The following is a 23,446-nucleotide window of genomic DNA, read 5'->3' as shown; positions in this document are numbered from 1 at the left end:
GCAGAGCCATCATCTGCAAGTTACATTAGCAGGACAGAGGGAATCAGAAAATAGCCTGGTCTATTTTTGAATAGGCTTTTGAATACAAAGTGGATTGCAGTCCTTTATTTCAGTAAGAGACCACTTTCAAAGGATATCTCAGTGTGATGGCAGAAGGGTGCTGCTTCCCTCCTGGTGTGCAAAGGGCTACCCTCCCCTTCCTGAGGGCTCAGGGACTCATTAAAATGAAATTAAGGATTTGTGTAGCCATACCATATTACCTCTTTCTTCCTCCCCCTACTTTCTATCTTTGATCTTTATTTTCAATTTCACTTCACCTCCAATTCTGCAATTTTAAGAATTTTCCTTCTGCCTGCAATGTCATTTCCAGTGCAGTACAAAGAAAAGCATAGAGGCCTCCTTTTAATATCAGCATATGCCATCAGAGTAGCAAGTCAGGGCTAATCAGAACAGGTCCACTTTGCCTGCATAATCTCTCAGCCTGGGTGCCTCCGTTCAGCTAGAACAGAAGCATCACGCATCTCTGATAATTCAATTGAGCATCACTTGCGCTCAGACTCCTGCAGCAGTTGCAGACCCCCACGCCACGCTACGCCCTTTCTACTTGTGTGCAGCTCACTACTGTATTTAAAAAAAGCAGTAGCTGCTTCCAGCTACAAATCTCAACCCTGCACAGTCAGAGGGAAAACAAAATCCTATTGGTTTCACGATCTCAGGAGAGACCTTTGCAGTGCTGTTCTACTATTATAAGCCAGCATGAACTATACAGTTGTCATCCTCTGTTGGGGCACAATCCATACAATCCAAAGGAGTGACCAGTAAATAATTCAGGGGTATATCCCAGTGTTTGATTAGTCAGAAAGGACTCATTAGGAGCACAATCTTTTTTCATTTACTGATTTAAATTTATATACCTCTTTCAGCACTAGGCCTTATCTTTCTAGCAGATTATCTTTCTAGTAAAGCTTTAAGGCAAGGCACAAAAAGTTAGATGCAGAATTCCCAGATCTAAATCCTGAGAAGATGCATTTTTCCTGAGCTTCCCTGACAACTTCCCAGTACTGTCTCAGACTACACCTACAGAAGTCAGAGCAGAAATGAGCAGGGCTGAAAACTCACACTTTATTTGCCTGCAGTGGAGTTTCATCACCAGGGAGTCTGAGCCAAATTATTTAACAATTTTCACTCACTTATACTACCAAGCAGGTGTTAAGGGGAGAGAAAAAAGCAACCAAACAGGCCATTACTCATGTCTTGATTTCATTCTCACACGATGGATAATCATCAGTAAGAAGATATATCATTTCATCTGCGCCCCCACTCCATGCTAATTGAAGATCAGCATTTGCAGCTTATTAGTACAAGACCCAAGGGCTGGTAAAGAGATATTCTTTGTGTTTATAACCCTGCTGATGAAAATTTAAAGTCCCATCTGGTGCAAGTGATTCTCAGCATATAACCCTACCCCCAAGCACACAATGAAATCTCCTGCTTTGGGCTTTCAAGTGATGCAACAGGTCTGCAATGTTATTTGCACTTTTGCAAAAGCAGCTCAGGCAACTGTTTGAGCTCCCTATAACTGTACTTCAGATACAGGCAGAGTGTAAAGTCAGCTATCCTTCTTCATTAGGCTTGTTTTGGCTTGTGTTATTTGCTGCTTCCTTAGCTAGTAACTGCTTCATGCACAATGCAAACATAACATCTCAGGATTAGGGAGATTTCCTTATTAAATAAACATGTAAGAACAGAGTGGAGGGCACCTATGACTAACTCACCTCATCACTCCATGGGGATCTCCTGCTCTGCTCCCCTCAAGTTGGCAAGGAACTGCTCAGCAGCAGTAGGGGAGGTAGCCAGCACAGCACTGCATGTTTGGATGTAAGACTGGACTTGATTCCTTCTTCCAAGCCCATGATTATCATGTTATCGCAACTTGCTCAGAGGTACAGAAAGTGGATAGGTGGGGAAGATGTTACTCCCAGTTTGGTGCCCGGAGCACATGTAACAGGCCAATGGCTTCTCCATAGGAACCTGACAACTTCATCCAGATGAGCAGAGACAGAGCAAGCCAACCTCAACTCTCATTTTCCATTAAATTCTAGTGATTTCAAGCTAATTCCTCCTCCTCCCAGACTTCCCAGAGACAGATATTAGCTTCCACAGGAAAAGGGGAAACAAAAGCTTCAGTGTAGCAAGTTTTCTAATCCTCGTTTCACTGGGTTTTTAACCCTTCCAGTTTTGTTGCCACTTTATCCTTTCATTTCTAGTGACAGAGCTCCAGAAAGCTTCAAGCATACAATCCTAATGCATGAAAACTCAAAGGCTCCCAGCCACTGACCCACTAGTAGGATGGTTTAATCTGCATTAGCAGCATAACATTTCATACATCAAAAGCCTCCAAACTAGCACACAACACTAGATGATTTCCCCCTACCCTAGCATTAAGGCATTAGCCAATTTCCTTGCATGATGCACTGCTGGTCACATGCAAGAGGTAGACATGTAGCACCAGAACAGCAGCTACCTTGGCCTATGTCAGAGAAAGGAAAAACTCTTAAATAAGTGCTGAGCTCAGCTGTGAATCTTGAAGTTTCAGATGTTCAAATCTTTGACCCTTTCAACAATTTGACCACATACTGTGGATTTCTCAGCACAACAATTGAATCTCTCCAGGTGCCTCTGCTGTGGCACCCTCAATGACCAAGAAAACAGGGGAGACGGAAGGAAAAAAACATTAGTTCCAATAGAAGTAGTCTGGAGACATGCAAATTGCCCTTACATTCATGATGGTGACTGAAGTTCAATCAGATGTTGGTTAGGAATGTGCACTAGCATCATCTAAGTCGATGATTAAGTCAATGATTGACTGGAAACCAGAGTATCCCAGAGTGACAGGTTATTCAGGTACTTGGCTGAGATGTTCTGACAAAACACATCTGCTTCCTGCTGCGGCCATCCTATCTGCTCTGAAGGCCAGAAGACACCATTAGGATCAGCTTGTCTGAACAAACATCCCTGAACAAAGGTTCCCATAAAGCTGAGCAACAAAACAGCTGAACAGAAAAAACACAAGTGTGCTAGAGAAACACTTTCCTTGGGTGATACTATCCCAAAAGTCACCAATATTTGGCAACTGAACAGAAGCTGAATACAGGTTTGAGCAGAACTTGAATACAGGTTTTTTCAGAGTGGCTAGAGAACAGCCAAACACCCTATTCTAGCTGGGGAGGACGGACTCCAGCTATGGACACCTATGTCAGAGCTCAAAACACTGCCTTGTCTGAGGCACCAACATGATTTTGTGCCAAGTTAAGATCTCCAAGAGACTAAACACCAAACCTGCCTCTTTGGCACACTGCAGCTCACTGGTGCTCCCAAAATTCCTCAGAGGGGAAGAGGAAAGGCTCCTCAGCCCTCCCATGACAGTCACTGAATCAGCCACTTGTCCATTGCACTGGACATCCCTGCCTGGCACACTCCTCCTACCCAAGTTCTCCCCTCTGACTTGTCAGCACTAAAGCCAACACCTTCTCCACATCTGTGGCAAGAGTCACACAAGAGGATGAGATCACAAGTTACTGGGCAGATTAATGGATGGCACCCATTAAGGGGGGGGTCATTCAGACATCCCTGCAGATGTTTTCTTTCCCTGCCAACCTGCTAGGACATACCTGACCAGAGGCAGATGCAGTCACTCCACGTATAGAAAAGGATCTCCCTACCTTTGTGGTCACTGCTAAGTGATACAACAACAGCACGCACATCGCGGAGAGCTGCTCCAGTCCCGTCAGCACTCCAAGGAAATCCCTTGTTCAAGTAGCAGCAATACAGCAGAGCTCCCCACTGACTGCATACCCATGCCAAATCACATTGCTGGGGGCGGGGGGGGGGGGAGATGATCTATCAGCAAAGGCATAAGAGGCAAACCCAATCCTGTGTTGCTGAGGAGCTACCCACATGCCTGCAACCTTACAATTGCATGCACTGAGCACTGGAGACAGCTATGCATAAAAAAATGCATCTTCCATTCCCTTCAATAGGCTGGATGTTTCGCCTGGCTGATTTCCAGCAGGAGTGAGCATATCAGCATGGCAACGTGATTCCACACTGCTCTGCAAACAGAACAAGTTTAGGCAGAATTTAGCAGGAGCTCTTTACACCCCAATCTCGCACAGCGCCTCGATCTACCAGCAATGACATACAAGAGTGCTCAGCCATGGTGCAGCTGGACACTTTGGGGAACAAATCCTATTGCCCTTACTTGCATTAACAAAACTTCCATTCACTGCAGCAGTTACAAACCCACATGGGATTTGCTGATTGCATATTCCCACTGACATAAAGGGATATTATATTATACTTCATATGCAATTTAAACATTAGTAACTGAAATCCAATAGCACCAAAAAGCTAAATACCAAGTCCAGGCTCCACTGTGCTAGGTGCTGTACAAACACCTACCACCTCAAGTAGGTGACAGATCCTAAAGCCTTTCTTAGGCCATACTGAAGAATTACAGTATACTGTTTTCTGCCAGGCAGGATTGCATGCAGAGACAGCCGCTTTCCACTTGCATAGTTGTTTGGAAAACCTTCCCGCATCTAAAGCTAAACAGATTTTTCATTGATATTATCATTCCAAAAAGCAGTTTTAAACGGAGAAAATTTGCTCCTGGTGAGTATTTAAGCAGTGAAGTGAAAGTGAAAATAAGAACATAATAAGCTTTGCTATGTTGCTGGCTCCCTGAAGACACAGAACAGCCTTCTCACACCACAATACACAGCAAGGCTGCAGCTCGTGAGACAGGACCTTTGAGACTCTGGCTGACACAAGACATCAACTATTTTGTTAACCCACGGGCAAGAGAAACATGGGCCACATCAGACTGATGGGGGACCAGCAGCAAGCCATGCAGAGCCAGCTGCTCAGCTGGGACACTTGCAGACTCTCAGCCAGCAGTCACCCCACAAGCTGGGTGAAAGGCTAGGGCAGCAAGCAGGGAAAGCAGAGGTAGGGCTGGAGGAGTTCAGGGTATGGAGGAGAAGAGGGAAGTAGCAACAGAGTAGCCGCCCCGGGTAGAGCCCACAGTTGAGTCAGGCTCACCACCTTTTTCTTTGACCTGCTGCATGTAGTGTGAAAAGTTGGTGAGGGTTAATTTGCACAAGATAAGATGTAAGCAATTATTCTTGGACAGAAAGGGGAGGGCTCTTGTGCTTCCCAGCTCCCTCAGGGATTCAAAACTCAAGAATAAAAAGCCAGGCAAATGGTAAAGCGTTTCTGAAATGCAATAAGCAAGCATAACATGCCCCCCTAGACCCTCTTCCAAATGTCACACTTGGTATTAAGCTCTGCCTTGCTCTGAGAGCTTGCAGCTGATGCCTCCCATGCCACACTTTGAAGATAGCTAGAAAACTCAGGGAAATGAAATCTTTCAGAGGAGGCAATAGTTAAGCAAGGGATTTTAACCACAGAGCAATCCAGCTAATATGAACTGCTGCAAATTAACCCCCCTTATTTTCTGAAAGCTGAGATAGGTACCACTGTCTTCTCACAAACCTGTTTCTAAGCAACCAAGCCCCAAGGTCCAGGGCAACAGGCACCACCAGAAGCAGCAGCAGCCAGTATTAAATACTATCACCTCTGCCTATACCCCAAATAAAAGCCTGACATCGGTATACCCTCAGCCAGGCCCCCAAAACTTTTACACAGGGACAGGCAGGATCTGACACAGGTATCCCCAAACCAAGCCTTGGGCTTCAGCTGTGCAGTGCTGATTCAGATAGGATTTCTCCAGGGGTGAAAGAATTATCCTCACAAGCAGCCCTCTCCTCAGCAGGACCACACTGTTGCCCTGCCCATGGATGGGTTCACAGCTGTTTGACCCAGGTTTGACCCCTTCCTTCCTATGAGCAGGCAGAAGCTGTTTAAAAAAAATCAATTTTTTTTTTTAAAAAACAACCTGCAATGCTTATATTTATACATACGGTCTGGGGCTAAATTGTAGCTTTGTCTTTAAGCTCTTTCTATTTCAGAAAGCACAAGCCTGGTGCTCCAAGCTAGCAAGAAACAATGCTGCCTGCCTGATTGTCATTGCTCAAAATTCAAAAGGGATTGTACAAAGGAAAATGGGTTTGTGTTTACAGCACCTGAAGGAGCAGTCTCACTCACACTGCATAGCTAAAGCAAATGGGTTGTTTGCTTTTGTACGTTTTTTCCTGCTTAGAAATAAGTCTCATCTATTTTTTCCAAGCTGACTCCAAAAAGCACTTCGCAAACTATTAGCTTTCTGACATGAGGACATTTTTTCAATGAGCCTTAATTAACCACTAGGGAAGGAATTTTTACTCAGACCCTCAGTTTGGTTACTAGCTAGTTAACATCAGAATTGGGAAAGAGATCTGCCATGGCCACCTCTTTGCCTAAGTAGTAAAAAAAAGTCCCTGGGGAACATGAGTCATGCAAGACCACCTCTCACGGAGGCGAGAAAGGACTGATGAAAGACAACAGTTCTCATAGTTCCAAGGTAAGACAGACAGGAAAAAACCCCTTTGTTTCTAGCGAGACAAACAGCAAAGAAAAGATACTGCACTTCCAGATGCTCTGCAAATGTTGCCATGCAGAACTGACAAAGCAGAGAGCTTAATTTAAGAGAGGGCCTGCACATCTAGCTAGATGATAATTAGCTATCAGAGTTCTAGTAAAAAAAACCAGAAGGGTTGTTGAATCCCATTCTTCAGGGCTTTAATAAATCCTCTGCTAGAGACGAAAATGGGGCTTCAGAAGAAGCATATGGTGTACTGCAGTCACCTGTTTTGGAGGACAGGGAAGTAGTAAGACAACAAAACTTTACCTCTTATCCTGAGCCATTCGATAGTAGCCACTGCCAATGACAGCAAATAACTCAAGATTACAAGTCCTAATGAAATCTCCCTGTATTTGCAGGTATTAACACCAAAACAAAAGCCCAAAGAATACACTCCTTGATATTAGATACTCAGTCTTTCAGAGTTGCACACTTTCAGTCCCCAAGTGAAGGCAACAACTCACAGCCCATGCCTTTAGCAAGAAGCAGACAGCTCTTACAGGTCAGTGGCTCAAGTTTCAACGCCGGTTTCAGAAATCCCACCTTGTGTCTCATGGCATAGTGACATGCCTGACACTTTGTCCAGAAAAAAGAATACAGTGCTATTTGTACAGCTAGAAGAGGAAGAGCCTGTAATTAAGGCATTTCTTAATGAAATATGTCAAAAAAGAACACTTATTCAAAAGGACTAGAACACTGTATAAGATGAGCAAAAGATTTGCCTTATTACAGATGTAAGGCTATGACCAGTTACCACCACCATTAACCATCTTTGTGGGAATGAGATATGGCAGCCTGGACTCTGATGTGGAAGTAATACCTCAGTACCACAGGCCCACAGTAGCTGTTTTACAGGTGCCAAGAGAAAAATGCTCTAAAAATACAGGAGGTTTAAAATTGCATCAATAAGGCTGATGAAAGCAATAGCAACTTAAACATAACCTCCAATTCCTTACCCTCTCCAACCCAGAAGTCGGCATGTTGTTAGTCATATACATCTGCATTAGTACATTCAGTGTCCACCAACTTATTTAGGTCCTTATCCAGGTCCCAAATCAGTGGCTTGATTTTCAGAAGTGCTGAACATACAAATGCTCTCACCCATATTAATAGACACTAGAAAGATTTTAGCTCTTTCAAGGAGAACCAGGTCATCGAAAGAGTTAATAACGTTAAAGCTTATCTCACATATATATCTGGAGATCTCAAGCAGCAACAGATCACCACACATGATGAATGGGAAAATAAAACAGGCACCCTTTGGCTCTCAGCTTTGAACATCCTGATCCCTTGTTTTCGTCTGAGACCAAAAACATTAGTATGGAAACACCACAAGTATGGAAACAGCATAGCAATAGCTACACTTGCTCAGCTATTTCTTTCCCACATAGAGAGAATATTTGGGGTCTGTGCCTCTTCAGATGAGGACTTTCTACCTCTAGTCAAGCCTGACCTTCCACTAACAAAGAAACACCAGCAGAAGTGTAGCTTCCCTGATGGTCCTCGCAATAAGATGACTTCAAGCTTCTCATTTGTGCCGTGCTCCATAAGTTACACAGCATGCTAGACATGCAGAAAGGCTTGTGCTACTTTTTAAAGCAAGAGTAGGAAAGAAAAAACCCAAATAATCTTTGTAAGTGCAGGCAAATGATAGGTAAAAGATGAAGAAATCTGATGTTCTAGTGATGATTTGAATGGGGGGAATGCCTTTAGAGCCACATGGCCTTCTGCCACAGCCTCACCAGTGCCATTCCTCCTGTACCAGCCATGAAAGTGATGCATCCATTATTCATCCAACCAGGCTTGCAAACAGTTTCAGTAGGGAAGCAAGATATCTATCTCGGCCTTCCACCACCTAATAAAGGAAATATCCTTAGATTGAAGAAGGCAGAGAGTCAGATATATCAGTCATCAAGGAAATTTAAGACACAAGACAATTGCAACAGGACAATGAAAAGCAAGCAAGATATTCAAGTGTAATACCTTGGAAGTATTTGTTGCCGCCCACTCATACAGTCTGGCTTGCTAGTTTAAAAACAAACTGAATGTAAACACTGAAAAACTGAATATAAACACCTAAGCCATCTAGTTCAGCTGCAATATGACACAAAACCAAGGAATAAGTAGAAAAATTATGAGACTGGAGCAACAGGCACATTTATAGACCATTCATAAATGCTGGAAGCTTGAGAATCACAAGGGCTTTTTCTTAGTTATCCCCACACTACCCTGGAGATCGCTGAAGAACTCTGCTGCCAGAATCAGCTTGATAGAAAAATTAGGCTTTGAACAAGAGAGTTTTCCTGTTTTATCAGTCACCTTTCTGCAGGGACTGTTGTGCTGCTTGTAAACCAAGCACCTGAAAAGCATAAAAAAGAGAAAGCCACTTAGCAAGCATCTAGAGCAGTCTCCATCTGTATCTTCCTCCTTTTTGTCTTCTCAGCCACAGGTCAGCAAGCCAGTCGGGAGAAAGGCTCAGCTGTAGGGGCATTTGACAGCTATAACTCAGCTTCTCCCTCTAAGGCTAAACAGTAAAAGCTTTCAGTCACTTGAGATTTGTTACTGAAAAAAAGCAAGCCAACTAAAACTCCGCATTTCCCATGTCATACCAACTCCAACCCAGCTGCCCTGCAGCATTTGTCCTGTACAACCCGATGCTGCTGCATGGGAATCACTGGACTGCTTGGACAGTTTCTTGCAGAAGCGCCTTCAACTACTGACGAACTGTGGTTAGTGATAGTTACTGCAACCATATAACACTTTTGTACCACGCTTCTATGACTTAAACATTTATATGGCCAGAAAAGTCCAGGCACAAAGATTTCACATTAGCAGCTTGAAAACAGTTACACAGGCATCTGAAAAAAGTTCTCCTACAAAAGCATAAAGCCAATAAAAGGAATGAGAGCAAGTTACAGCAATTCAAGCTTTCTCTCTAATTAAAAAAATGTATTAGGCCATGAGACTGCCTAGCTGAAAATAGCTACCTCATTCTAAAATGATCACACAAGAGTAGGGGAAAAGATAAAACTACCCTTTTAAAAACAATAGGAAAGTTAAGCTTGTTAACCTCTCTGAAGACTGTACAGATGGACATATACCCTGCTGTGTTTCATAATCCCTCTGATATTTGAGTGTCTAAACATTTGCAGCATTTACAGATAGTAAAGAGCTGCACCCTAATTATTTTCCAAGTGGATGGGAACATGCTTGTATAACTTCAACACAGCAGCAAGAGGAATTACAGTCCTGTCAGGTTTAGAATTGGCCCCTCAAAAATGGGTTCAAGGGACTGTAGGAACCAGACACTGAAACACCATTAGTTTCATAATTTGTAGCGTATCAGATTCTCAGAGTTGCCTGGGCTCTTATTTTAGCTGCAAATGCAAAGCAGCCTATGTTATTTGGCAGTTAGCAATTCTCATTGCTCTTTTGTCACCCAAGAGAGAACTTGGGTCTCTACCCACAACCCTTCCTCCCTCCAAAACTATATCAAAGAGAAAAGACAAGAAATAAAAACAATGAAAAAACATTAGGAAAATGGAACAGGCAATCACTGCATAAAAGGAGTTCTCTAGAGCATCTTTGAGGTCAGACAACCAGTGGCTGCAGTGCCGATACTGAACGCATCAGAATTCAGTTCTTAAAACAATGCACAAACTACTCAACTTCTGTTGTAACCCCTGTCTGAGAGCAAACATGATCACAGCAACATTTCCTCTTTTAAAAGTGTCATTTGAGGACTGGCTATCCCCGATTCCTGATGGGTTAACAACATCACTGACAAGCATTAAGACAAACAGTACTTCATATCAATATAGCAATTCACACAGTCAAAGGATAGGGCAACTATTTACTGACATAATGAATCCCTTAGAGGACATTTTTATCTGCAGTATATATGATGTAGAAAAGTGAAAAGTTGACCTACTTCCAAAACAAGAATGGAATCATCCTGGCTTTTCATATCAACAGTGAAAGTAGCTTCAATCTTTTGAATAAAATAGTAAGTTTTTCTATCTAGGCTGGAGGTGTTTGACAGCTACATTCCTGTATCAGCTAAAGTTTCCTGGCTAATATTTGAGATCTAGGTGGGGAGTCTGACAGTACATGCAACTTAGCTGACCATATAAGTAGGGTTTTTTGTTAAACCCCCAAAATTCATGTCCAGCCTAAGCATTGTTTTAAGAGGGCCTAAAGAAAACTGAATTCCAACAGATTTGTTCTGTGATTGTAGTACACACTGCTGCTTATTTATAAATAAAGCAGGATATTCTGAGATACAGAGATCTCAGTGGTTATATTCAGCCCAAGTTTTGGGATTGGTCTTCAGAGGCTACTTAATGTTTGAGGCTAAAAAAGTGCCGACAAGATGAGGACTCCAAGGACATAAATAATGAATTTGCATTCTGCTGCCTTGACTACCTGCTTCCTTAATCTCTTTCATTTTCTCAGTGGATTGATTTTCTCATAAGCCATCCCCAAAGCCTCAGCACCCTCCGGAGGGATGACTTCTGCAAAGTATACAGACATTTGTCTCCTGGAGAAGGTACAGCTGCAGGGATGAAAGCATGTCCCCCAAAATGCTCATATCCAACAATGATGCATACGAATAACATGATTAACTTAAAGAAGGTGGGTAGGTGCATTTCCCATTAATGGAATTAAGTTGGGAGCAGCCATCAGAAAACAAAAATCAACATCCAGGGCACCCTTAGCTCAGAGGGTGAGACCTCCAGAGTCAGAGTCCTAGAACCCTTCGTTTCTTCCACTCTCCAAACGGGTTTGCTTTCCACTTGGACATTCCAGTTCCTCTGAGGAACATTCAGATGGCAAAGATTAATCACGACTTTTACGACACCAGCAGATACATCTCAAGCTTACTTTAGCTGGAAGAATGTTTAACACATTAAAAGGCACAAAAAACACCAGAGCCCTTGAGCAAGCAAATGGATCAGGATATAATAAAAGTCAGATTTTTAAATACAACAAATACGCCCGTCTCCAGAGGCTCAGTTGTGCCCTTAGCGCCCCTTCTCTGTAGCAATTGTCACTCATTCTTTCCAATAAAAAAAATAAGAGGCCAGTCTGTTGCATCATAGATTTGTAAGAATTCAGGGACAAAAGGTGCATTTTAGCAAGGGCAGCTCTGGTGACCTGATGCCATCAGGTAGGCAGGAGCAGAGCACAGCACTAGCAGAGCAACGCAGTCCCAAGCATGGCCCACGAGGCTAATCGTGGAGTACAACCCCCCCCCCCTTTTTTTTAATCTCCATCAGCAGCCATATGCTAGAGAATGAGTTGTAAAGGTCTAGTTTGTCTTTTACCTCCAGTGCACATGGAGGCTTATGCATCCCTCTGTCAAGCAGCAGGGCTCAGCAAGGCTCCTACCACATGTTCATGAATATTACCATGCTTAAAAGGGGCACGGATGCATTGAAGATACAACACTTACCTTGCCCCCTTTTAACAAGAGATACACACTTAATTCTTCAGAAACATCTGAACCTGCCCCATCATGTTACCTACAGCTCCACTGATCTCAAATCCTGTGAGACAAAACTCCCAATACAGATTTTCAGTGATTGCAAACAAGATGGTGGTTTGTTCTTTCCACCGCTTTCCTGAGTTTTCCCCCCTTGTGTTGCAGAATAATAGTTTAAAGAAAATTGGAAATAAATGCAAATAGTGACTATTCTTATGTTTGTACAAAAACCCCAAAGCTTTCAAAATGCAGTTTATGTGATGGGGACAAAAGGTTTTTGTACTCTTTAGCCAAAAAACAGCCCAAGGAAAAGGTGAATGAGAAGAAATTACATCCTGGCTACAGGTAAATTATATTATAGACAGCTAGTTGTCCAACAGGAACACTTTAGACTATGATATCCATCAAAAAGAATTCAATTACCCTTAAAATCAGAGAATCTGCAAGTTTACCTAAAAAATAGGAGTTGAGCTTTTAATTGTTTCCACTGTAGACAAACAAAAGGCACTGATTAACTTACTGGGCTCAGGAGAGGTAATTATTTTGCAGCAGATGCATCTGTAAAAGCAATTCTGTGACAGCTCCAGATTTAATCTCCCTCTGTTTTATGAGGACCAGCTGCACAAATTATTTTTCCCCTAGATTTCAGGTCTTGAGATGAACTCTGCTCAGAGAACACAAAACTCAATTACAGTCCAGTGTCAGTATCTTCTGATGCTGGAGAAGCATGCTACAGACTGCATCTAATGAAAGCGCCCTAGCTGAAAACAGTTTCATTTCCTTTAAAAAGTCATCCTTTTAATATTTTTACAAGGCAAGAAACAGATGAACAGATTACTGAGCAAATATGAAAGGCAGCATATTTTAAAGTTTTTACCTAGGAAAAACTATGAAACTATGATGTATGTACATAAAGTAATCTTACAGCCAGTGTGCTGGTTCATTCTGCAATATCACCCAAAGAGCAGCACACCCAGACAACACTATTCTGGGCTACTACATCCAGACAGGAAAAGCAGCAGCTTTTATTTATTCAAGTTCAACCACTGAATGAACTATAACATCCATGCCGCATCTTCCCTACTGGGCATTGAGCAATATGATTTTGGGAGGCATCCATGGACTAAGGCACCATTTGACATTACTGAGCAATCCGTGCTCACTGCCACGCTCAGTCCTTGGGCAGCACCTACTCTGCAGGGTGTCCCACACTGTCCATCACCCAGCCCCAGGGGTGCTCTTGGTACCAAGGTAGAGCTAGTGGACTGCAGATGGCTTATTGCATCTCCTCCATCTTCGCTTCTTAGCCCTTTAATGAGGACTTAACATGACCCAGCGCACACGTGGGATAGAGACATTTTTCAACTGAGCTTTAGGGAATATTCGTATAAACATTAACTAAACCAGAGATGCTTCTGCAAACACTCCCAGCAGAAAGCAGAGAGTTTGGGGCACAGGACTACAGAAAAGGACAAAGGTAAATCAATATAGTTATGTAGATATTACTCTAATAGAGGCAGAACAGAAAACTACTGCCTTCTCTAGGAAGGGACATGGCACCCCTGAAGATGGACTCTGCTTCATTGCTTGCTCCCTTTCATCATAGGTGGAAATAAAACATTGGAGCCAAGCCACAGGGGTGTTCAGATAAATACCCAAATTCGCCACCTCTACGCAATCAGAGCCTTCCAAACATTGTCATTCATTCATTTGCCACAAGAGCTATTAGGGATACTATCATATCCCGAAGAGAAGTAAAACCCACGGGAACATGTTTCTGCTCTTCTCTAAGGACCCACCAGCTCAGTTTCAAACTAACACAAAACAGCATTTTGCAAGAGAAAACCCAAAGCACGTTGTCAGATGTAACAGCTTCCAAAACAGGAATGAAGCCACTTATTTTCTCATGCAGTGGCAAGGGAGGGAGCCAGATTCCTGAAACTTGCTGGCTGTGAGAAGCCATGGAAGGCTGTCCCAACCTAGCAGCGCTTCAGAAAAAGCCTTGGAAGATTCAGGGTAAGCACCATCACTGAGGCTGCTGAACTGAACCAAACCAGGCCAAGCTTCCCTTCTCTCAGGTTTGACCATCCCACTATTCTGGGATCACTCTGGTTTTAAGATCACCTCCAAGACCCTAGAGAAAGATGAGTAGGCACACAATTAATATCTTTCTAAAGGAGGACAAAGTTCTCCCCAGCTAAAGCAGTACAGCTCTAACACCACTTTCCTTTCTAAGGCTTAGCTGTAAGGAGAATTTGGCTCTCCAAGTCTGACCACTACTCATGCATTTTCTGCCAGTCTGGGAAGACAAATTCATTTTTAGTACACAGCTGAGAAGAGAGAAACTGACAGACTCCTGTCAGATGATTTAAAATCAGAAGTGCTCAACTTTTTAAAATAGAGGAATGGAGAGGCAAAGGTGTTTTTTGCAAGTCTCTGCAAAGCAGTTAATGACTAATAGGGGTCAAATCAGCCAGACTAAAAACCATTACTATGATCCCACAAAGCAGAGTGCAGCACTGCAGCACAAACACAATCAGACATTGGTGTCTAGGAGCACAAGGGTTTCTGTGCTGCCTGGAAGACTGGCAAACTAAGAGTAATGAGGCAGGTTACTGGTCCAGAGTACCAACACCAACCATGAGCACTTAAAGGTGGATTACTGCATGAGATACCTTCAGGTTCTACATTAGCTCATTCAATGACCAATTCTTCAGCATGCTATAAAGATGACTACTCAACTAATGCATTATAGAACAGGAAGGTTCATCTATAAATATTTCATTGCCAAGTATTGTTAATGAGAGCAGTCATCAAGAATTTAAGTGACTGAACGTTTTGTTCATGTGTGTGGGAAGACCACAGGCAACAACATTGCTTTCTATGAGAATAATTACTTTTGCCCACACCACATGTTCTTCCCTCCTTTCCCACACAGTTTAACTCAACCCAAGGAGCATGCATGTTGCAGTTACTAATTATAAAACAGTTACATTCTGCATATTGGATCCAACTTTCAGGCTCACTTTTGCTTTGATCCTCTGAAGAATGATCTTCCTTCTTTCTTAAGGGGAAAAAGAGTCCGAGCTGAATCCTTAGCAGGAGTAAATCAGTCTCTGGCAAAAGTCAGTGGACCAGCAAGGGCTAACAACAATAGTGAATCTCTTCACCATGCCAAAATGTTTCCCTGTATATGCCAAGATTGCTGGGCTGAATACCAATATATCCTCACATTTCACTCTAATGTGCAAATGAAGCCTGCTGGTGCAAACTCCCTGACTAAGCCACTGGCTCCAACTTTGCTTCTGAAATGCTGCCACAGGCTCCGCAGCTAATTCAAACACACACTATTAGACAAGTGCCTCATGTAAAATAATTAGCAGCAATAACATCCTACCACAAAGCACTGGTGCAGCATGAAATGGATTTTTCTCACATTATTGTTTCGCATCTTCTGCTGTCTTCATTATATTTTAATTAAAACTGCACCAGAAGAAAAATTAACCTAGGAACAGCCTCATTAGACACCCAGGGAAGGAGCACCAGCAAGAACTGGTAATTCCAGTGGGGACTGCAGATGACAAGTGGTGTAAGTCAGCTTCTGCTTCAATTCAGCACTTTACCAGAAAGTTCATCCCTTCAAGAAATGACTACTAAATTAAAGATACCAAGAGACAGATCCCACTTGTGCTGTACCATAACTAGGAGCAAAGATGATATATTACTGTTATCTTTATAGACATAACTGCTTAAAGTGCTAAATTCAGAACAAATGTATACCAAGAACTGTATAGAAGGACTTAGGGCCAGACACTAGGTCAGCATATTCTTTGGGTCATCACAGGTTACTGTATTTTTAATGCATGTATCCATGCATTAATGAGTTATCCATTAACTAAGCAAGAGACCAGGTAGTATTTGTCCAGGCATATATAGTCTACGCTGAGGATGAGATAAAGGGAAGTGTATCCCATCATATCCCTTCCAATTCTCCATTGCACACTTACCTAATAGTGCCCTTACTCCAGTCTCCCTCCCGCTTCTGCTTTTGGACAGGTTATCCAAGGATTTATTTTCAAGTGCCAGTATCCCAAATACCATTTATTAGGATTAGTGAAGGCAAGATTTACATGCATTACACACACACCCCCCCATCTCACTTCTGCCATTTGCAAAATAGGATTTCCAGAGTAGGAAGGAAAGAGTTGCTGGGCAGGGTGGGAGCAGAAACTCACCCAGCACAATGCACCCCTGCTCATGGGCTGCCTGAGGTACAGGATGGTGGCAGGAACATGCAGCACCATCCTGTTAGGCCTACCTCACAGGCAGGATTAGCATGGGCCTCAGTGCCATGCTACATGCCTGACATCTCACCAGCTCCATGTCAGGAAGAACTATTGACTTGCTATGATCTTGTTCTCCAAAGCAGCACATAATCCCTTCCTTAACATTACTTAGCCTTAATAGCTTCCTGTAGCAGTGAGGTTCATAATCTAGTTGCATGCTGTGTAGGAAAGTGCTTGGTTTTAGTTCTTACTGACATTTTTTCCTTGACTTATGACACATGCAGAACCAGATTTCAGATTCCTCTAGTTTTTTTACTGGATTTACTATTCTGCTCTTTATTCTCCTTTACAAAACAAAGGAATCTCCCCTTCTCCCAGTCTAGTGTATTAGCACATCCCACTCAACTGCATTTTTTAAATCTGAGTTTCACGTAATTCTGATAGGATCAACCATATAGAACAGACCAGCCAGCCACTTGCTCGCACTTCCACCTGCCAGACAAAATCCCTCAACATGCTGAGAAGAGCAGCAAGCAGCACACAGCCCAAAATACTGCTGTTTGCTTGCCAGCACCTATTACAACAATAGCTAACCAGCTGCCTGCTATTCTTCACAGCCTTCAAGCAGACACTCCTGTAAGCACAGAAGCACTGCTCAGCCTGACAGCCCTCCATCTGTCTGTGGAAGAGATTTTAGAAATATATATGTGCACATATGCACCAGTCATGGAACTCATGTGAAATCTAGCATGCAATACCAAGAGGGGAAGGAAGGGGCATGCTAAACTCATGAAATGAAGTGGAAAGGCAGGGAGAAGAGAAAAGTCAGATGCAGGAGGGCTCCAGCATAAGACTTCCTATACTGTAACACACTGATCCTGAATCATAGGGCTGTTTAGTTTAAAGAAAGATGAAAGTGTGCTATGTTTTATACTCCGACCACTCCTAAGAGGTTAGGAGTCACTATTTTTTGCACTTTTATGTTGCAGCCTTATCAGCAGGGCAGCTTTTGCTCACACCCATGAACTCAGCTAAGTGAAACAAACAAGTTAAAAAAATCAGGCCTGGATTAAGACACACAAAGCTAGTTTAAACCCAGCACTAGACTCCAGCTTACATTTTATTCTTGTGATGGGTGCCCAAGTCAGGAGGCTGCAGGGATATTTTGTCCAGCCCATGCAGCCCAAACTAAACATTAGCGTGGAAGCAAGGCAACACCACAAGCTGCATGCAAATACAAAGGCTGGGGCTAAACTCACAGAAACACCAGGAATCATCTCCGCATCTTGGGGACAGGAAAAAAAAGACTTTCCTAGGACTTCTCTCTTCTTTCGCCAATTCACAGCAACAACCAAAGGAGCTTCAAAGTCAAGCAATAAATTCAGAAGCAATATGAGACCACAGCAGTCGGAGCAGACGCATCTCATTTTCTCTAGCTGCACTTCAGTAAGGATCGTCAGTGCAGAGCCTTTTGGGCACAGTGAGCTCTCGATTATTTTTGACACACAGTCAAGCTACATGACTTGAAGAGGAGGTTTGAGTGATATAAAGGGATACATGTAGTGAAAACCTCCTGATGAAGGGAAACATATGCCCAAAAAAGCTGAACATTACACAGAATTTAGGCCTCCAAATCTCTTCAGGGAGGCTTCGTGGAACAGGACACATCATTTGACAAACTGCAAGGCAGAAAATCCCTGCTTTTAGGAGCAGACCAGGAAAAAGTGAAAATCCTGCTAATGCAGCTACTAAGTGACACTCTCCATCACTGAACAAGTTCACAACTGAGGACAGGCAGGTGCTTCAAGATCTCATATCGCTTATCTCCAAGGCATCCAGACACACTCCGAGATGCCAGGATTTCACAACAGTGCTCTGGCACATGTCGGTTACATAAGCTAGGCCCATAAACTGGGAATAAAAGAATATCTGATTACTTATTTATGCAGCCCCAGGACAGTGTGCCACCTCAGCAATAACTATGATGAGTTACATAAAAGGGCAGCAGCAGAGCACGAGCAACATTCATGTACAAAAACTCAGACATGTGGCACAACGCAACCTGCTGTCTTCCCTTAGACTCTTTCAAGATTCTGCCCTAACTAGCCATCCTTTGTGATTTAAAGTGGGATTTTAAACCCTTTTCACAGAATTTTACCACCCACACAGAAGCAATGCAGCTGAAAAGCTGAGACACCAAGACAGGCTCTGCAGACAGAGAAGGGCAACACTGATCTTACATAAGTAGTATTATAGTCACTTCATGTTTTGCCATTTGCTGGCTGCTTAACAGACAGACGTTTTGGGTCATTTCTGCCATATCTGTACTACAAAATGTAATGCCAAGCTGCAAAGAGCAGCTTTATCATTCAAGAAACCAACACCTTGCAAGCAAAATCCAACACTAATGAGAAGAAGCCATGAACAAGCATCAGGGTATCAGAAACAGTCACACGCCTCTATGGTTTCCCTTGGTTATATCAAGGACCTAAGAATTCAAGACACATCCACAATTTTCTTCAAGAAAAAATATTCAGTGGAGAGGCTTCAACTGTACAGCCATTCTTGCACACCTATGAGATCAATGGCTACCAGAAAAAAGGCACCTGGAGAGAAAGTACAGTGATCACAAAAGCAGCAAACTCCCAGCTTCATATTCTTCCTGTGGCAGGGGTCTGTTCCTGCCTCCTTTTCTCAAAGGATCTTGAAAATACTGACAAGAGTGATTAGAAACATTCATGTCTACGCCAGCATGTCTCAGCTGCTAGCAGAGAAATGCTTGAACAGCACTGCATTAAAGCCTATCCTGGCTTAGAGGCCCCATGACTGCTTTGTAGCTAACTCCTCCCTACTTGTTGGGGAAAATCAGAATTTCGTTTAAACTGTTTCCTGCAAGAGATGCTTCTTTCTTTTAAAGAGGACTGAAAATGGGACAATTTAACTTGGACACCCTATTGCACAGCCTGTAGGAGCTAGTCAAATCACTCCATGTTGCCATGCTCCTCTATTGTCTCTGCCTCTAGCTGCAACTCTCATGCTTGTGATTCTTTTAACACAAGCTTCTCTACAAGATTTTAGAGCCAAAATACATCCTATGAGGATTTTTTCCCCCTACCCAGAAAGGAACTTCTTTGCCTCTCCACATTTCAACATGTAGCACCCTCATTACTTTGACATACATCAAAATCTGGTTTGTATTAACCTTGTTTAGACAGGTACCAATATGAAAAAACTCAACCCAACTTCTACTGGGACAAAGCACTGCAAGAAAGATGGAAACCCAGCAAGTGTCACATCAAAAAAGAGGGGATGAAGGGAACCCGCCACTCAATCTACCAGGAGGGAAGCTGCTCCAAATCCATTGCACAAGCATCTGGAAAGATGCATTTCTCTAGGACCTGCCCTCAGGTATCACAGCCTCTGCACAACTAAGTCATTGCAGGGAAGTCTGTCAACAGCTTTGGTGTTGTAGGAGAAGGGTCATCTTATGAAGTCTTCTATGTGCCTTTGGAAAGGTCTTTTCTTAGTAGGAGAGCAACACATCCTAGAAGGAAAGTCAGTCTCCTTGCAGGACTGTGCCTCCAGATTCTGGAAAGCAGCCCAAGAGAAAACCTGCTGAGGATCCTCCCACTGCATGCAAACAGTGGCCAAATTCACCACCACATCCAGGAAAGCCCATGACATTCTCCCAACCCTTTGTACTTTGCTCTGTACAGTACTTTTTAGATGACTCAATATAAGTAACATACTCTGCTTCATCCTGTAAGATCAATCACTTCTCAGTGTTAGAAAGGACAGCAGTGAAAGATTACCTAGGGATTTAGCACAAAAGTGTAACCTCTCTGAAAAAGGGAAAACACTACAATTAAAGTGGTATCTCAAGATGACAGGTAGAGAGGGAAGGCTATTCAGCTCCCCACACATGGAAAACACTCCCTTTATCACTGTCCTCACTACTACTCCTCTCATACCATTCCAGCTCTTTAATAAGATCAACAATTGTTCCTAGAGCTACTCAGCCTCAAAACCACAACAAAATGAATCAAAGCTTATTAGATATCAAGACTAAACAAAACCCATTTTCCACAGGATTACTGGTCTCTTGCAGCCTCAGACACTTTAATTTCCTGTTTCCCTTCCCTGCATTCTGTGCTTTCATTCAACCTATCTCCTTTCTATTGACATTTAAGCACCCTTGCACAGAGCTACAATATTGCTGCAGGGAATGGGGGGGGGGCAGCGCTATCAAGTAGATTAACTGCTCTGCAAGAGCAGCCTGTGCTTTTGATTTTAATCATGTGAAAGAAATGGCTCTCATTGCTTGCTCAAAGCCAGAACCTGAGCAAGGTGCAGGTGGTAAAAGCCAAGTCCCTTGGCAAGACTGAGCCAACCAGGCTAGGAAAGGCATTTATCTGTTTTATAAAAATCCATGACTGCGCTAAAATTGGCACAGGAAACATGAGACCCCCCAGCCCCTTCCTACTGTCTGCAACAGGCCATCAGAATCCACTGCTTCAGAGGGTATAGAAGAGATTATTGCAGCTATACACCAAAACATGCAGAAGCATCAAAAACAGTGCAAGCAACTAATATCCCTGCAGTTAACATATTTTGGAGTCACACTCTTGAAGGAACAGAGAAGGAATGACATTCGCTAGCTGAAACTATTGTCCCAGGCTATGGCTTCCGTGCTGGCGACCCAGGGACATACCAGATGCCACACAGATCTGTTGGGAGAATCTTTCTCTGAAATTTTAAGGCCCAATTGTGACAGTTAGACAAATCCCTTTCAGATGGAAGCTCAGAGCAAAGGTAGCCACATTATGCAGACCTTTATTTTTACAGGGGACTATTAACTTCAGCAAATGCTCTGCTTCATCCTGGAGCACCAGGTCACCAGCAGCATCCAGCAGACCATAGGTGTCACCCAAGTGCTACAGGACCGATCCACCTTCGCTGATGACTCTGAAGGGTGATGCACAGATCTGATGGTAGTGACAAAGCACAACTACCAAAAAGCCTCAAAGCACTAGATACACAATAAAAACTCATTTTTGCAGGACAGGGGAACATGCAGGGAAACATCCTTCAAGAAGGAACCCAGTGCACAGATCAGCTCTTTGACCACATCTGTATTCTACTTTGGGTAGCTTAATGCCATTGGCTCTGCAAAGCTGCCAAGACAACCCCCTCGGCCCAATTCCAATCTACATCTTGGCCAAAGATGAATTCTTGAGGTCTTCTTGGAAAGTCTCATTTACCCCCTTAAATATTTAGGAGGGTGTTAGTTACACATGATTAATTTAAAGCTTATGCTTTCAACTTGTCTATCCCTCTTCTATAAACCACACACCTTAAATGATTTGCTGTTCCTGACCTACAATCTTCTGTCTCAAAGGAGTCCACACCTGCAAATCAGAAGATTGAAAATTATGCATTAAGACCTGAATCATGTCTTACTCTCCATCATTTACAGGATTTAATTCTTCCTTACTTAAACAGTTAAGGCTCACTAACTAGCCTGGGAAGATGAAATAGCATTGGCATAAAAGTATGTACAAAACTGCCTCGCAGACGCCTTCAAACAATTGCCTTAATGAAATTACTGCAGTTCAAATTAGATTAGGTCACAGCAATAGCCAAACAGATAGCTATAATGAGAAATAAAAGGCCAGGACTGGAATGACAGTTTAGATAAAGATAAGGAAGAAGTGGCCCACAAGGACTGTTATACCACTGCTGCAGAGCAAAGCAAGATGGAGATGCCAGTCCCACAGGCAGACAGTGCTGCACGCCTGCCGCCAGGCATGTTATCTGCCACTGCCACGCACAGATGCCCAGCCTTGCAGTGGCTGCCATTGCCAGCTAGTGAACGAGGTCTCCTCTCACAGCAGACAGCGAGTAAGAGATTGTCAAGATCAAAAATACATAGATATTGTTCGCATGCACCATGTTTGCAAGGTTTGCCCTTTTCTTCTTAGGGCTCCACAAATTAAGTATTATATAGTCAGCAGCCAGAATGCTGCCTTTGCTCTAAGCTAAAACATTCATTGCCCTTCATTTCCAGTAGATGGAGCTTTAAGAAAAACTACAAGTAACACATTTGTTATATTAAGTAGTCACCTTAGCTATACTGAATCCTAAAAGCAGGTACAACCTTCTGTGCAGCCTCCTTCTTGACATGAACTCCAATAAAGTTTTGCTATCACAATGTTTCATGTAGCTAGATAATTCTGCTTTCTCCTAACATTGAGTAAATCCCTGCATTTGCTACTGAACTAGGATCATACTTATTTTCCCAAGCCTGACTCGTAGGGCCATCTGACCTTTTAAAAGGGTTAAAGGCTTCTTATTTTAGTTTTGCCATTTCAAGTCTAAGCCAGACCCTAGAGCCTGATAACCAGGAAGGCCTCGAACAGGTCCTTTGAAGATATGACTACAACTGCAGCAAACCTCAAGGACAGATGCAGGGCAAAGGCTTTACTGAAAATAGCTTACTCTGCTTCCAAAACACTGCTATATAGAGTCAATAAAAAGCATGAAGTGTCTTGAAATAAAAACAGCACTTGATTTAGTGATTGTGTGATTTAGGGAGACAGCATGCAGTATAGGATAGGAGGTTGTATTTAGGGTTTCTAATCTTTAATTACAGGCTGACTGAGTAGCTATATCCATGCTGCTTCAAGGGCCTTTACTGAGAGGTGAGTAGGCTTCTTAGTATAAGAGGACCACATCACCTGTGGTCCTACCTGTTATGGAATCCACTACAGGTAAGCAGCTGTAGATTGAGAATGAAAAAGTACATGGAAAAATACAATTTAGCATAAAATAAGGGACAAGGCACCGAATGTGGCAAGGACGGACTTCTCCAGGACAGGAAAAAGCAGAACAAAGCACAAGGACTGGAGTCAGTCAGCAGAGAGACCAGAAGAGCAAAAGATAACTTTTATCTACCTGCAGGGATCCCCAAGCTACATTCCTAAGCAGTAAGACACCTTCCAGGGCACCTTTGAAACCACTGTACTAACTCAGGACATAGTCCAGTGTCCAGCAAGGCACTGTTTCAATACAGGCAAAGTAGAAGAAAAACAA

At 42.9% G+C, this 23,446-nt stretch overlaps 1 protein-coding gene across 8 annotated transcripts in view; it reads right to left on the bottom strand.

Annotated features, from left to right (window-relative positions):
* The window catches only part of SHLD1 (shieldin complex subunit 1), a 70,548-nt gene that overhangs the window by 15,083 nt on the left and 32,019 nt on the right, over positions 1 to 23,446 (bottom strand). The gene's annotated exons all lie outside the window — the stretch shown is intronic.

Source organism: Struthio camelus, chromosome 3 (genome assembly GCF_040807025.1).
Source record: "Struthio camelus isolate bStrCam1 chromosome 3, bStrCam1.hap1, whole genome shotgun sequence".
In the NCBI taxonomy this organism is placed as follows: domain Eukaryota; kingdom Metazoa; phylum Chordata; class Aves; order Struthioniformes; family Struthionidae; genus Struthio; species Struthio camelus.
The sequence above is the reverse complement of the archived record's forward strand: the minus strand, read 5'-3'. Positions and strand labels throughout refer to the sequence as shown.